Here is an 8352-nt window from a genome sequence, read left to right as displayed (position 1 = left end):
AATTTATCTAATGTCTTTGCAGCTTATGCTCAACTAATTTCTATGTTTAGATAACCAGCTTTGCCAATCTGATTATGCAAGGTTTTATTTGTTTAAAATGGTTTGTTCTTGGTAAAGATTTGTAATTCTATACTAGGCTTTTATAACTCAACACTAACCTTGGTCAGACATCTTGGCTTCTAAGAGGACCTCTTCTCTATGCAACGCTTTAGTGCTATTTCTCTAGATGGGGAGAGAACTGTGTGTTTAGCATATTTGTTGCTAGAGAAGGGACCTCTATATATATGCATCACTTGAAAGCCTTGCCCATCAAGGAGCTGTCAAGTGTTTCTAATGGCATTAGGATTAGGTTGTTCAATCCATATAGAATTAGGAATTCCATTATCTCTTGTATTTCAAATAGAATAGCTTATGTACAAGAGTAATCCGATAAGTCTGAGTATATTTCTGAACATGCAGACCTCTAGAATCCTTACATGATTAGAAGACCACAATTTCGTGGTTAAGACAATGATTTGTCTTACATTCTCCCACTTGGTCGATTAATCATAAGAATGTTTGCATAGATCACTTTAAGGCCTTGTGAAATATGACTCAAAACAATTCCCACTAAGCAATTGTCAACTATAAAGTATGAAGAGGGAGTTATTAAGACTTCTGTGAATATCTTGTACTTCAAGGTCTTTATAACCACACTCATCACCCTTTATAATCACATAAGCTTCGATCAAGATTAAACTGCAGAACAACATGACATACTGTAAAAGCTAAGATATCACCATGTTTGTTCAATGTCCCTGATTTGACTACCAAGGTCTTATTTAGTTCACTGTCATGACTACATTACCATGCACAGCTTCTTTAAGCTAGCAATGCTGCTAAATGTTATTCATGTGTTTTCAAAACATAACAACGTAATTTTTAAGACAAAATTAACTTTAATTTGAACCAAAACTATATCAACATCCATTGAAACTACAGAAAACAACGCCTGTTTAAAACTTGAAACAAAACGTGCTCCCACTGATTTAGACATCCATGTCAGCAGTCAATCCCATAGTTGAAACATGTCTATGGAAAACAGCATTTGATATTCCTTTAGTAAGTGGATCTGCAATCATTTGATCTATTCCTATGTGATCTATGGTAGTGTAACCTTGACTGATCTTTTCCTTGACAATTATGAACTTTGCATCCAGCAGCCTTGAACCTCTTGTTCTTTTATTTCCTTTAGCAAAAGTCACTACTGCACTATGGTCATTCCATAGTTGAATAGGCCTGTAAATGTATTCCACCACACTTAAGCTAATAATAAAATTCCTCAACCACATAGCCTGTGAAGTGGCTTCATAACATGCTAGAAATTCAGCAAGCATTGTGGAACCACCTGTGAGAGGCTGTTTTATGCGTCTTCATGAAACTGCAACTCCTCCAAACATAAACACAAAACCATATGTGGATTTTAATATGTCTTGACAACCTGCAAAATCCGCATCTACAAATCCTTGTAATTTCAAATTCTTACTTCTTTTGAATACCAGTTTGTAATCCTTCGTTCTCTGCAAGTATCTCATGACTTTCTTCCCTGCAACCCAATGTGCTTGTCCAAGATTAGACTGAAACCTTCCCAACATGCTCACAGCAAAAGCCAGATCAGGTCTTCTACAAACCTACGCATACATTAGGCTCCCTACTAGTGAAGCATAAGGTTTGTCAGCCATTTCAAGCTTTTCTTGTTCAGTTTTAGGTGCCTGCTCAGTGCTTAATTTATCACCTTCTGCAATGGGTACATCACTGCACGCACAATCCTGCATATTGAACCTTTTGAGCACCTTTTCTATATATGATCTCTGTGATAGTCCAAGCAAACCTTTCTCTCGATTTCTGTTTATGTCTATGCCTAAAACATAGCTTGCTTCTACCATATCAGTCATTTCAAAGTGTTTGAACAGAAAACTTTTGCAGTCATGCAGCATATTGAGATTTATGCAAGCCAATAAGATGTCATCTACATAAAGAACCAAAATAATGAAATGTCTCCCGTTGATCTTCATGTATATGCACTCATCCAATGCATTTTCTGTGAATCCATATACTTTTACAAACCTTATTAAATTTCAAATACCATTGTCTCGAGGCTTGCTTCAATCCATAGATTGATTTGCATAGTTTGCAGAACAAATTCTTCTCCTTTTCTTGAATAAAACCTTATGGTTGCATCATATAAATCTCTTTTTCAAGGTCTCCATTTTAGAATGCAGTCTTAACATCCATTTGATGTAAATGCAAATCAAACTTTGCTACTAATGCCATGATTATTCTTAATGAATCTTTAGTTGAGAATGGTGAAAAAGTCTCATTGTAATCGATTCGTTCCTTCTGTGTAAACCCTTTGGCTACCAATCTTGCCTTAAACCTATCCACCTGTCCTTTTGAGTTTCTCTTTGTCTTGAACACCCATTTACAACCTATTGGTTTGCAACCTTGGGGTAAGATCACAAGCTTCCAAACTCCATTCTTCTCCATTAAATTTAACTCTGATTTCATGGCTACCCACCAATTTTCACTCTTTTCACTCATCATTGCTTGTTTGAATGTCATGGGATCCTCAATTCTGTTTATATAATGCTCAACCTCTTGTAAATACACAAAATAATCATCTGTCTATGCAGGCCTTCTAATTCTATGTGATCTTCTTAATTCTGAGTTTTGCTGCATTTCTGCACCTTCTTGGTTTTCTGCTGGCAGTATTAGATTATTATCCATCTGCATTGGTTCTGTAGTTTTTGTTTGATCTATGACTGAATCCTCAATCTGATCAGCTGTGAGTTGTCTAAATTTGTTTCAGGCAGTCTTATAGCTTCATCTGCAGGATCTTGTGTTGTCAAACTGTCTGCAGTAATCTCATCAAAACTGAAGTTCTCTTCTGCAGTTTTCTCTTCATCAGTTTCTATAAATATTGCTCTTGATGTCTCTATGAATCTCATAGTGTGATGAGGGCAGTAAAAACTATAGCCTTTGGTTCTCTCAGGGTAACCAATAAAATAGCTACTCACAGTTTTAGGGTCTAGTTTCTTTTCTGCAGGGTTATAAGGCTTGGCTTCTACTTTACAGCCCCAAGTTCTTAGATGCTTTAGGCTATGTTTTCTTCCATGCCAAATCTCATAAGGGATCTGATTAATGCTCTTGGTTGGGACTCTATTTAGAATGTAATTTGCAGTTTTCAAGGCCTTTCCCCCATAGGAATATTGGTAAGTCTGCACAATTCATCATGCTTTTTATCATGTCTTTCAATGTTCTGTTTCTTCTTTATGAAATTCCATTCTGTTGAGGAGTGCCTGGATTTGTGTATTGAGCTATAATGCCTTCTTGCTGGAGGAGTTTTGCAAAAGCTCCAGCATTTCTTCAAGTCTCATCAAACCATCCATGATTGAACTACTTTAATTTTGAGGTTCAATTGATTTTCTACTTCAGCTTTGTAAATTTTGAACATGTCTAAGGCGCTTGATTTTTTTTCTTTTATGAGATAAACTTGTCCAAACCTTGCTGGACTACAACATCTGGGTTTGGAATCTTGGCCATAGCAGCCTCACGGTCCTTCCTAAATTGCATGTTGACTTGTCATTGCATCATGACTGTCATGATGTTCAAAGTATCCTGGCTTCTCTGTGTTGTGGCCTCTTGTCGGAACACATCCTCCTGTATCTGATTCAACCTCCTGGGCTAGCCCTGGAGCGTCTACTTCCGGAACTGCCATGGGCTGATTGCCTAGCATCACTTTCTTTTGACTTCAGCCCTTCTCGGAGAGCTACTTGATCTCTTTCCATTACGCAATGTGGGTTCTGACTAGAACTTCCAATATTCATATACTTTAGAAAATTTCTCTATGAGTATGTATACTGAGAAGTCCTACTGGGCATGCCAAATTGTTCACCCGTTTTGTGTTTACTCCTGTGATGGAAGGGTAAAGTTCCCCATTGCCTTGAAAATCATTGACTGGTCAACAAGTCAACATTCTTTAGTGTGCGAGCGTGCCACTGCTAGTAATAAAAATTGTAACAGACTTCTTAAAAATGGATAACTTGCGCCCCAAGTTACTGATTTCTAGACAAGCGATTGTGAATTTGGGTGAGAAATATCTCCCTAGTAAGTTCTTTTCTTGCCTTAAATTGGCGAGGACTTCACAATTTTTCACAGTACAAAACTGGTAATTCTGGCCAGAATAAATGATAAGATAGTAAACTGTTTTTAGGCAAAAGTGCATTTTACAAAACTCAAAAGGGAAAAATCAACTCTAAAAAGACAAAAGAAGGCTGGACTTCCATTTCTGCCTGGATAGAAACTTCTAATCCGGGCTGGACTGGGTAAGCATGTACTGGACTGAGCTGTCAACAACTTCAACTGCTAAGCTTCAGCTATAAATCGATACCAACGTTTGAGTTTGGCAGAGCTTTGATCTATTTTAAGCCTTGGAAGGCTTTTTGAACTAGCAGAATTGGGGCCTCTTCAGTTTGAAAGGGGCAGAAGTGGCTGGACTTGGGGATTCATTGAGCTAAAACTGCACTGTGATACATGTTCTGCCTGATCAGGACTCTCGATAAATTTGTTGAGGTTTTCATATTTGTAAAAACTCAGACCCTACTTGTTTTGGCTTTTGCTGAACCAAATTTATAACGAGAGGAATCTCGTTTTGAATGACTTATTTCTCTAAGTCTGAACTGGAAGTTCTGATCTATAGCCGGTTTCTTTTGTGGCTCAAATGAGCTTTTGGTTGCTCAGTTTGTTTGAAGGTTCTCAGAGATCAAGTGATCATTTTGAGTTTTTATCTTTGGTTGATTTTTTGGTTGTTTGATTTGAATGTCCTTTACTCTGTTCACCCTCTCTTATATTGGAGAATGGGCGGCAAAAATTCTCAAAAGATCTCTCATTTTTAAATGCAAAGGAAAAGGGGTTTTATCAACTCTGGTAGATAAGCCCTCAATAGTCAGTTCCTAAGGCAATCACTTTCTTGTTTTTCTTGAAAGAAATCCTAACCCTTCTTCCAATTTAACTGCTCATTGTAAGAGTTTAGAGCTGTGATGGTTAGTTTTGATTTGTCTATTTAACAACTCCCTGCTTCCCACTTATCTCTTTGAGATTGTAGTTTGCTTATCTTTTGGAAAGATCACCTGCCCTAACCCAGAATTGTATACAAAAGGATTTTGATCTTTTAGTCCCATAGTTTCAGAGTAGTCTTTCTGCTAATGACCTGCTTTCATTTAATTCCCAATCAACTCTCTTGTGATAGTTGAAATTGTTGACTTTTCTGAGTTAGGTAGTCACGTGGGTTCTGAGAATAGGCTTTGCAAAAAGATTTGCTGACCTTGCACTCTAGGTTTTGAGATCAGTGGTGAGCCAGAAGCTGGGCCAAATCCAATTTTTCTTTCAGTTTTTTTTTATTGATCTGCTTCAGTGGTTGATTGCCATTTAATCTTGACGTTTTTACAACTATGCCATATTTGTAAAAGACATGGGCCTTCTGATTTGGTTTTGGGCTTTCTCTATTTTTTGAATCAAAGCCCAGTCTTCCGTCTTTTCTGTTTTGTGGGCCTTTGTGAGAAGTGGGCTGGCATGTGAATTCTTTCTAGTCCCAAACAACAGTGTTGCTACTTTTCCCTTTTCCAGTCATGGCATTGCACCTGTTTTCCTTTTTCTCCTTGATCTGAACCATGTTCACCATTTTTGCTCCTCTTTCCCTTATGATGTTGTGTTCCTGTTGAACACAGATGGTGATCAAATCATTCAAAGTCCAGAATTCCTTTTGAGCAATATAGGTTTCTCTGAGGGACTTGAAATCCTTTGATAATGAATTCAAAGCAAAATGCACCATCATATCCTCATCAATTATCATCTCCAGTTCCTGCAATTTGGTTCCTATGTCAATCATATTCAAAATATGAGCTCTCACACAGCCTTGCCCATCATACTTCATGTCTATCAATCTGTTCAGCGAAGTACTTTTGACTGCTTTCTCTGATTCCTTAAACCTCTATGCAATTGCCTCATAGTATTTCTTAGCAGTGTCTAACTTTGGAATACTACCTTTGACTGATGATGCCATAGCCCTTTGCATAATTAGTATTGCCATCTTATTTGCTTTATTCCATTTAGCAAACTTGGTTTTGGTTTCTGCAGAAGCATCTGCAGCAGGCTCTTGAGGAGGATCTTCTTTGAGAACAAAATCGTAATCTAGAAAACCAAGAGATATTTCCAGATCCGGCTTCCATTTCTGATAATTTGATCCGTAAGAGTTTCGATGGTGTTGTGGTTCACTGTAGAGATTTTTATAAAATCAGATAAGCAAAAACTGTCCCCAAAAGCTTTACTTAAATATGTCAGTTTATACCTTTGGGTTTAAAAAGCCATATTCCAAAATCCCAAACAGCAGACTGTACAAAACTTCCTGCGCAAGAATACTCACATCTGTGGATGTAGAGAAACTTGCTAGTTTGTGCAGTCTGTTGTCCAGATTGTTCCATCAATATCGTTATCAATCTATAAAATTCCCATTTGTGGATGGAGAAAATACATAAGGCTACTTATATTGATGCAATTTTTTTTATCAAACTGTCGTTTCAAGATCTCTCATACAAACTGAGCAGTTGTGGCTTGCTTAGTTTGCACAATAGATCCTAAAATGATCAAAAGACCTTTTGCAGTATGATCAAGCAGTAATACTATATGCCCAGGATCATACTTAAATAGATAAAATATGCTTGCTGCTTGAAAACCTCATATTGCAGCATTATAAATTAAAACATAAAAATTTATATGCAGATTTTGTCGAAACATGGATTAGATTAAGAAACAAAAGCCTAGAGCTCTGATACCACATGTAATTCTATACTAGGCTTTTATAACTCAACACTAACCTTGGTTAGACATCTTGGCTTCTAAGAGGATCTTCTTCTCTAAGCAACGCTTTAGTGCTATTTCTCTAGATGGGGAGAGAGCTGTGTGTTTAGTGTATTTGTTGCTAGAGAAGGGACCTCTATATATATGCATCACTTGAAATCCTTGCCCATCAAGGAGCTATCAAGTGTTTCTAGTTGCATTAGGATTAGGTTGTTCAATCCATATAGAATTAGGAATTCCATTATCTCTTGTATTTTAATAGAATAACTTCTGTACAAGAGTAATCCGATAAGTCTGAGTATATTTCTGAACATGCAAACCTCTAGAATCCTTAAATGATTAGAAGACCATAATTTCACAGTGATTTGTCTTACAAGATTACCATCAAAACAAACTCATTCCTTAGCTTTGCCAATCTGATTATACGTGCTGTGCAAACCTTTTTCTTTTTCACTTTCCACATTGTGAATCACAATATGAACTGAAAAATAAGATGAGCAGATAGTTATTGATGTGTAAGATGTGTGCTTTGTTTGGGGGTTTAATTTAGTTTTAGTTGGCTCGACTAGATTGGTTATTTGGCTTATGAGTCTGATAGTTGTTGGGTTTTCTTTTCCTTATTTTTTTTGTGTTTGGGATTTTTTTAATTTCTCATTTTTGTTCTTTTTTAATTTCCATGAGTTTGGACTTACTGTAGGATAAATTAACTCGTAAGTTTTATTACATTTGGGCTTCGCTAGCTCTTATTGTATGGTGTTTGTTTGTTCATGATCATAATATTATGAATTGCTTGCTCACAGTAAGTAAAAGTGTTTGACTCAGTTGATCAAGAAGAAGAAGAAGGGAAATTTATTAAGGTTTAGGATTTAGGGTAAAAGTGCAATTTTTCTAATTAAGGTGCAATTTGTCTGATTATGGAAAATTTATTTGATGTGCAATTTTTCTGATTAAGGTGCAATTTGTCTGATTAAGGTGCAATTTGTTTAATGTGCAATTTGTCTGGTTATATAGATAGAGGTAAACCAAGGGGTGGAAGAAGGTTTTGCTTCTAATCAGCCATCACCTGTAACTGAATCTGCACCAGTAATTGTGACCTCTGAAGCTCAGGCTTTAGAATATTTGTTTTGATGGAAATTGTGAACTTAAATGCATGCTGGAAACTGGACAACTTTTGATTAAATGGAAATTATGAACTTGTATTTTGAGCAGCCTTTCATTTCGTAGTTCATCTTGTATTCATTTCTTATAAACTTTAGAATGCTTTGATGGAAGTTGTGAACTTAGATGCATGCTGGAAATTGGACAGGTTTTGATTAAATGGAATGTTGTTGTGTTAGTCTTTGATGGAATGGAATGATATAATGGCAAAATGTTAGCATTATAATGTAAGAGCAGGTTGAAAAATGCATGGTTTTGTGTTAGGCACAAACCAGCCAACCAATCTGAATCAAATCGATT

The sequence above is a fragment of the Prunus persica genome, chromosome G2, assembly GCF_000346465.2.
Source record: "Prunus persica cultivar Lovell chromosome G2, Prunus_persica_NCBIv2, whole genome shotgun sequence".
NCBI lineage: Eukaryota > Viridiplantae > Streptophyta > Magnoliopsida > Rosales > Rosaceae > Prunus > Prunus persica.
The sequence above is the reverse complement of the archived record's forward strand: the minus strand, read 5'-3'. Positions refer to the sequence as shown.